This window comes from Cydia fagiglandana, chromosome 3 (genome assembly GCF_963556715.1).
Source record: "Cydia fagiglandana chromosome 3, ilCydFagi1.1, whole genome shotgun sequence".
Classification (NCBI taxonomy): Eukaryota; Metazoa; Arthropoda; class Insecta; order Lepidoptera; family Tortricidae; genus Cydia; species Cydia fagiglandana.
This window is the reverse complement of record NC_085934.1, coordinates 13645256-13653144: the sequence shown is the minus strand read 5'-3', so window position 1 is coordinate 13653144 and position 7889 is coordinate 13645256.

Here is a 7889-nt window from a genome sequence, read left to right as displayed (position 1 = left end):
AAATATAAGGGGTACACCGAGTATTCACTACCCCTTTCACTCCCCTACGACGGATTTATTGCATTATCTTCATAACGCCATATTGCTTATTACATTTACATACCTGTTGAGTTCCCAATTCAATAAACAATGGTTACCGCGCAATCTTTTTTAAGACTCACGGAAGGTGTTCAAAAGAAGAACAGCTAATCTATAAAAGATTCTATTTACTCTTATTTACGTTACTCCGCCAACTGATCAAAAGGAAATTTTATATCGTAAAGTTTCTGGCAATATCCGTTTGGGGCGACGGGATTTTTCGAGGGCGGTTGTTCATCGTTAATCTTGGGGACAAAAACGGCAAGTTTTGCTCCGGCCATAATTTAGGACGGCAAGTGCGCGCGACACGCGGCCGCAGTACAATGTTCCGAAGATAAAATTACCTTCGCATTAGATCAGTACTGCATTCTAGATTAGATCACCTTGGTTCTGTTAGTACCTAAAATTAAAATTAAAGTAAATTTCATTGTAGTTTTGCATGTAGGTATATAAAGTGTATAATTATTGATGCAATAAAGAATATTTACTTACTTACCTATCTACTGTTTAGTTTCCGTTTTGGCAAAAATCTACGAATTGTGTGACAGAACCAGTGTTTTACTGCTGGTTGTTCCATAGACGTTATTTTCCCCATCCCCCTACACTTTTGTACATTGACACTGTTGTACATTGGAATTGATATATCTTAAAATTTTCTTTTCACGTTGTTTGTACACAAAATATAAATACATGTAATACGAAACAAAACAAGTATGTTTGGCCCCACGGGCTTCGTCTGTGTCGGTCATAATTTAGAGCAGCAAGTGTGCGCGACACGCGGTTGCGGAACAACGTGCAAAGATAAAAGTTACCTTTCCTCTTAAACATCCTGCTGCTCTGAAGGGCAGAAAGGGTGTGAACAAAGTGATATCATATTAGCAGTAACGGTTAAATAATTATTTAATTATACAACCCATAGGTTATTTAATCACACTTATGTTTAGGCTAGTTATTGTTATAGATCAAACATGGGGTCCATACTCGTACAATTAATCTTATAGTATAAAATTATCTTATAAAAAATAAACACATAAGTGACCAGGAAGATATAGTTAAAGTTAAATTTATAATCAAACATTTACTAGAACCACTTTAGATACCGATTTCCCAGATTCCTGTTTTGCCGTATTTACTATGACAATCTGAGTATAAGAGAAACCAACGAAACAAAAATCCGGCGAGTCAGGAACTAAACAAAGATAATATATGCCACATAACAGTTCAAAAACATCCACTGTTGGTCAAAGGCCTCTCTAAAGATCTCCACAACGTCTGCTCGTTTGTTAATCGCATCCGACAGTATTCTGTGAATTTGACCTGATCGTCGTTGGTCCATATATGAATTTGAGGCAATTTTAATAATATCTATAATTATCTTTACGAGATAAATATATGGCTTGCTATATTGCTAGTATAGTTATTACTGTAGTTTACCTACGTGAAGTTGGAACCAGGTAGGTACTGCCAACTACGAAAATATATCCTAACTTCAGACTCCAGCGAACGTTAGCTGTTCACCGCATAATATCCCACGTTTGTGCAGTTTATAAATTAAATTTGTTATGTTTCGAATGATTTCCTCCTCATGGCGTTGAAAGTTCCTAGTTATTTGGGTTTAATTTTTGTTAATTTGGCAAGAGTCAGCTGACAAAGAGACAGCTCAAAACAAAAACACCCTTTCTCTGTTTTATAAAATATATATTATGGGCGCAACGCTCAGGAGATTGTGCTGTAGGTATATATTAATGTACATGTTTAGACAGATCCATCCAACAGTAAGTATCTTGGAATATACTTCCCTCGAGATCGTTACCTACGTAAATTGTTCATATTTAATGAAAGGGTAGGGCTGTTTCCTGAAACGAGAACTTAAGTTTGCACATTGTAGCCGTTACTAGAAGCCTAGCAAAAACTCGTTAAACTCTGTTCATGACGAACCTTACCCCTCTTTGTTTCATAAGTAGGTACGTTTTGTTTGTGGACCAAAATCTTTTTGCATTATATTATCAATTGTTTTTTGTATATTGTCTCGCTTGTTTACAATCATGTCTATAGCTGGACATAATTATTATCATTGCTGTACAGCGTTGCTACCGACTAGAATGCCTTTTGCAATGTTAAAATCAATATCAATGTACTGAATAATGGTTATTTTCTGCAGCAATACAGCAATTAAAGCCTGAATTTGATAAAATTGTTAGATGCTCGAACCCGGAGACGTGTACTATTTAGGTAAAAAAATTATAATGATAAAAATTTAAGCGTGTAGGTAAGTTTACTTTTTTAAGGATTTCTTTTTGTATTTATATGTACTTAATATTGGGTACACTACAATAACAGCGGTAAACTACTCGTGAATTACCCAACCGATTAAAATTTTATAAAATACCTTTACATTTAAATATTAGTGCCTTATATCCTGTATCATGATTTATTTCCACTTTTGAATCAATTCCGTGCCGATATTTACCTCGTAAAATTTACTTGCGCCCATTAAAGTGCAAATGCCGCTATCGGGCGAGAATTGATGGGCCCTACTACGAGCTATCAATCAAGATTTGCAACCAAACTCCCTTAAAACTGGCATAATCCAAGTAAATTGAATAAAAACAGCCGTTCGACAGAATCGCTTGTAGGCACATGGAGATGATTTAAATACAATGTTTAAGGTAAGTACCACTATTAACGAGGGGGTTAAGCAACTTTTACAAAGACAGCCAAAAATGAGACATAAGCTGGCTCTATATGGACAATGACATATTTTTTTATGATAGTTTGTATATCGAAATGTATGTTTAATTCGTTTTTGGACTTGTTTTGGCCAATTATATAGAAAAAAATAATTATTAAACCTAAAACGTCGAAATCGCCTATTACCGTGGTAATTGATAATTGCTACCCAAATACCGTGGATAAGGGTTCCTTTTTACGAGGGTAAATAAACCCATCGCATTTTTAGTTCTTACATTTAACAATAGTAGTTAAATATATAGTAGGTATTATACTTAATCAGATTTCCAATCATAAGATTCAATTAATTTTTTTTTGGCTTTTAAGGAAAAATAAGAGAATTTTTAGTAAAACATAATTATGAAAGTGAATTCCTTTGAGTCTACTTACACCTACTAACTACACTTAGATAATAATATATATGACTTAGGAACAAATATCTGTGTTCATCACGCAAATAAATGCCCATCAACATCAAATTGATCCAATGATACAAAATATGTGAAATCAAATATTAAAATAAATTAATTTTGGATGTACTGCATCTATTATGTAGTATGTACACACTACACACAATCCAAACATAATTTTAAATTAATCAGAAACGTAACTTAAATATAAACTAAATATGTATAAAATAAACAACCTACTGAAACCCGTCCCGGGCTGCCCCCGACGCAAAGGTGCCCATCACGCTCGCTGCGTTGTCGCGTTGGATTGCGATTGTATGTTGGTGTATTATATGTTCTAATTAAAATAATACAATAGGTTTATAACAATTATATTATAAACCTATTTATTTCCTATCAAAGTTGCAGGTGGGTCGGTATTGGGTTCCCATACATCTTATTACCGAGTGATGTCTTTTGTTACCATCGCTAAACGGTTTAATTCACATTATTGTAAAACTCATTTGCGAGTAATAAAAATAAATAAAGATCGCGTATATTTTGAACACAAGCAAAATGGAAGATACTAAATATTACAAAACATTGTATATAGCAGACTTGACAGCCATGCTTTTGTTTTTATATCAATATTTAAACAAGACTCTCATATAATGGTTTCTAAGGAAACCTCCAGTTAAGTGCTTAAAACTGTAGTCAAAATTAAGAGTTCTTGAATAGATTTCATACCACGTTAATAGCTATTTGGCTTTATAGATGGTTAAATATTTCAATAATATCAAGAGTTAAGGAAATCTGTATTTACATATGAATATATGACCCTTCGAACTTAAAATACCGTTTCCGCTATTACCGAGGTACACCTCGAAATTAGGAACCACACCAAAAAATGGAACTCAACACCGAGGTTTTTAATTTCCTGTTTTTTACTATTGGTAAGCAAATATTTACAAATTGAGGATTAGGGAACCATAAATATCATAATTAAGAATTGATATAAAATCTTAGTCTTTCTTTAATATTCACCATTACTATGAAAATCACTGAATAAAATACGCGTTTGCTTACTTGAGATGTTGCGCGTTACTATGGAGCATTCAAATCCTGCGCCCCCGATGAGTTAGTTTACGGTTTTCGAATTATTTACTTTGTGTTTCTTTTCTAGTGCTATACTTATTCGACAGTCCATAGAGAAGGCTTTATTTGTGTGTATTTCAATTTAAAAAAAGTCAATAGGCTTTCTTATAAAACGCTTTTTTGTACATAGCGCGGTAATCAGTGCCGATTTTAATGGGCTCGTTAATAGGGGTACTTACCTTATAGAAAACGATAACCCTCTTCCATCAAAAAGTTGACCTGTGAATGCTAATTAATATGTTTAAAATTATTTTAGCATGTTTTGTTCCAATAATAATTATCCATTCGAAGCATACTAACCAATGAGAGACCGTCTAGTCTAATGGAAGCGCCACCACCAAACATTAAATTCTATGAAATAATAACGCTTATACACACCTTGTGGCCACTAAGTTGGTACAGAGTTAGATGAATTCCCAGTATGTGTATTCTGAATGGTGTACAGGTATTCTGTTGCAACAAAGCTGCCGCACATCTTATACAAATGTATATTATAGAGAATTCTGCTAATTAAAATCATGCTGCTTCAGCAATGAAGCCAGGCAACTTCTCAGCTTCGCTGCTCAGCAGAAATTTCAGTCAATTTCCTAAAGTGATAGCTAAAGGCGTTGGAACCATTTCGGTCGTGATTGATCGTGGTAAATGATTTGTGACGCTCGTCGCGGCGTCGCGCCGTGACGCGTCGGACGCTGTACGATCACCGACGCTCGTTTGTTTAGAACTTTGGAAATAGATGTCCAGGGGTGGGACGGCTAAATAATGTTGGTTTTTAGGGTTCCGTAGAGGCGGGAGTAGTCTTCTGGCAGTGCAGAAGGATGATTGGTAAGAGGTGGGGACTCAACCCGAAAATTACCCTTTGGCTCTATAAGACTATAATCCGCCCCCTACTCTGCTACGGTGCTCTGGTTTGGTGGCCAAGAACAAACCTAGGCAACGTACGAGACAAGCTACAAAGACTCCAGAGGCTCGCATGCGCGGCCACCACTGGCTGCACGAGGTCCACTCCGACTGCAGCCATGGAGGTCATGCTAAACCTTTCACCGCTGCACCTACACATACAACAAGAGGCCAGTCTCTCAGCGGTAAGGTTACGAACCCTCAATATATGGTCTAACACCACAGGAGCTCTTCACACAGCATGCCTGGAAAAAGTATACAGCGAATTTCCAGTGCTCATGGCGGGCACGGATCGAATTCACAAACAAGCCATCTTTGACAAAAGGTACAAAATACAATTATTTGAGGACGACAACTACGAAGGACTCAATCCCCGGGAGCTGAGAATCTTCACTGATGGGTCCAAAACAGACAGCGGATCAGGCTCTGGAACCTTTTCAGAAGACCTGAACATGTCAATCACCACTCCGCTAGGAGCCCATAACTCGGTATTCCAGGCTGAGTGCATGGGCATCATTAACGCGGCGGCTGCCATCACTGCAAGGAAGGTAGTAGGATCCTCCATCCGCATACTCTCCGACAGCAGAGCAGTCTTAATGGCCCTAAAAAGCCATATAGTCACATCCAAACTTATACACGAATGCCACGAACGACTAATGGAGGTATGTCAGAACAATAAGATCACCTTACAATGGATCAAAGGACACAGTGGATCCCGAGGTAACGACGCCGCGGACGAGCTCGCCAGACAAGGATCGGGTGCGGGGGCGATAGGCCCGGAACCGATCCTCCCGATACCGTTTAGTAAGGTACGCTCAATGCTGCTGGCACGTACAGGGAAACTACACACAGAACACTGGCTAAACCAAACTGGATGCAGACAGGCCAAGCAGGCCATGCCTAGCATGAACGGTAAGCTCACAAGGGCGCTCCTTCAACTAGGAAAGGTTCGACTGAGTATGGTAACCAGTGTCATAACAGGTCATGGACTTTTTAACAAACATCTTTTTATAACAGGTGTCACAGACAGTCCCCTATGCCGTGGATGCATGGAGGAAGAAGAAACAGCCTCTCACGTGGTGTTGGAATGCAGCGGATTGGCCCCATACAGGGCAAAACATCTCGGATCCCCGAGTGACCTCCCCGAGGTCCTACTCAACATCAAAGGTTTGATAGGATTCCTCGAGGAGCTGGGCTGGCAAGACTAGCCCACCCCCTATCACGCAAAATAGGCGCAAGACGTCGAGTTGCGGAAAATCGCCCGAGCTACAATACAATACAATAGGGTTCCGTACCCAAAGAGTAAAACGGGACCCTATTACTAAGACTTCGCTGTCCGTCCGTCCGTCCGTCCGTCCGTCCGTCCGTCCGTCTGTCACCAGGCTATATCTCACGAACAGTGATAGCTAGACAGTTGAAATTTTCACAGATGATGTATTTCTGTTGCCGCTATAACAACAAATACTAAAAACAGAGTAAAATAATGATTTAAATAGGGCTTCCATACAACAAACGTGATTTTTGACCAAAGTTAAGCAACGTCGGGAGGGGTCAGTACTTGGATGGGTGACCGTTTTTTTTTTGCTTTTTTTTTGTTTTTTTTTGCATTATGGTACGGAACCCTTCGTGCGCGAGTCCAACTCGCACTTGCCCGGTTTTTTTACATAAACAAACGGCTTGAAACTTTTTAACAGTACATTATGTTTACGGAAGTTGACAAAGTATTTAGTATTTATTTATATATATTTATTTAGTATTACTTGTTAGTCTTGTTACCTACACCTACTTAAGCATAAATAGTACGGAGTTTTGTATTCGTACAATGGAGTTTTTTAATATTTACAATTGTTACGTACAATACTTAACATTGTTCATTATTATCACATTCCATAAATCATAACAAAGTCGTTAGGTACCTACCTAACGATGCTTTCATATTACACGTGATGCACATACAGTTTTAAAAATGTAACACGAAGTATTTTACACGAAAACGCTATAAAACACCTACTTATGATCGTTAAAGCCATAAAATGGTTTCAGCATGTAGTAAGTCCGATATATGGGTCTATAAAAAGCACGGAAACATAAAATTTTCCAATAATGTATTAGCAATTTCCGATAGGGTAGATTACGGCACTTAATGTTTCGACAGGAATACTTTTAAGAATGCGCCGTGTTCAAAATATCAACTCGTGCATGATAATCGCCTTTCAATTCCGAAAAAAGCTTTTTAACCGGTAGGTATACACGGTGTAACATGAGTAAACCGAATAATTTTAACAGCGTATTCCTGATCATATTTAGAGACAAAAATATCGTATAAACTGTTTTGATAGTTTCAGAGATATTAATAATTAAAAAAAAAAAACAAGTTTTTATTGTTACATAGTGTAAAAGGCCTTTTTGATGGTGATGTTGCTGCTATGGGATGTAATCTAAATTTCCTTATTGATAGATGTCAAAAAGTGACAAGTAACACTTTTCAAAAAGTAGGTTCTACGAAAAAAAAATTTAAAAATCAATTTTAAGTGACAAGTTTATCAATAACATTTATTTTTTATGTACAAATACATTCAAAAAATTGAAAAAACAGAACATATCAAAAAATATTTTTTGGCGAAATTGACCTAAACTCAT